Source organism: Arachis duranensis, unplaced genomic scaffold, assembly GCF_000817695.3.
Source record: "Arachis duranensis cultivar V14167 unplaced genomic scaffold, aradu.V14167.gnm2.J7QH unplaced_Scaffold_69002, whole genome shotgun sequence".
Classification (NCBI taxonomy): Eukaryota; Viridiplantae; Streptophyta; class Magnoliopsida; order Fabales; family Fabaceae; genus Arachis; species Arachis duranensis.
In genome coordinates, this window is record NW_026265037.1 from 20,612 (window position 1) to 22,079 (window position 1,468).

Sequence of the window (1,468 nt, forward strand, 5' to 3'; positions counted from 1 at the left end):
TATCATGATATAACAAATTCTGGAACTTTTCTATCAAAACAACAACCAAAATTTAGGATAATAATAATATAAGTTTCGAGAAAAGCAATCAGCAATTTCACCATCCGCAGTAGCACCCAGGCGATTTCAATGATGAGAACTTTCGGGTTCAACTCCTGGCTGCGGAAAATATTTTAGTTTCGCACCAAAATCCAATTTTTTAGCATCATATATTTTTTTACTCAGTTGTGTGAAGAACGGACGAATTTATTCATTATTAACAATAATGGTTAGTTATTCCCATTACAATATTAATTTTGACCTTACTCTAACAAATTATTATCAAATAAGGTTTAGTATCACTAATAATGTTTAATACACTTTTACATTTAATTTGATATATACATAAAACTGAAGAAAAATATTTTTCTTCAATAAAATACTCATTTTTAGAATTGAAGAAAAATATCATAATATAACAAATACTGGAAATTGTCTGTCACAACATCAACCAAAATTAAAGATAATAATAATATAAGTTTCGAGAAAAGCAATCAGCAATTTCACCATCCGCAGTAGCACCCAGGCGATTTCAATGATGAGAACTTTCGGGTTCAACTCCCGGCTGCGGAAAATATTTTAGTTTCGCACCAAAATCCAATTTTTTAGCATCATATATTTTTTTACTCACTTGTGTGAAGAACGGACGAATTTATTCATTGTTAACAATAATGGTTAGTTATTCCCATTATAATATTAATTTTGACCTTACTCTAACAAATTATTATCAAATAAGGTTTAGTATCACTAATAATGTTTAATACACTTTTACATTTAATTTGATATATACATAAAACTGAAGAAAAATATTTTACTTCAATAAAATACTCATTTTTAGAAATTGAGAAAAATATCATGATATAACAAATTCTGGAACTTGTCTATCAAAACATCAACCAAAATTTAAGATAATAATAATATAAGTTTCGAGAAAGAAATCAACAATTTCACCATCCGTAGTATCACCCAGGGGATTTCAATGATGAGAACTTCCAGGTTCAACTCCCGGCTGCGGAAAGTATTTTAGTTTCGCACCAAAATCCAATTTTTTGGCGTCAGATATTTTTATACTCAGTTGTGTGAAGAATGAACGAATTTATTCATTGTTAACAATAATGGTTAGTTATTCCCATTACAATATTAATTTTGACCTTACTATAACAAATTATTATCTAATTAGGTTTAGTATCGCTAATAATGTTTAATATACTTTTCATTTAATTCGATATATACATAAAACTGAAGAAAAATATTTTTCTTCAATAAAATACTCATTTTTAGAATTGAAGAAAAATATCATGATATAACAAATACTGGAACTTGTCTATCAAAACATCAACCAAAAATAAAGATAATAATAATATAAGTTTCGAGAAAAGCAATAAGCAATTTCACCATCCGCAGTAGCACCCTGGCGATTTCAATGATG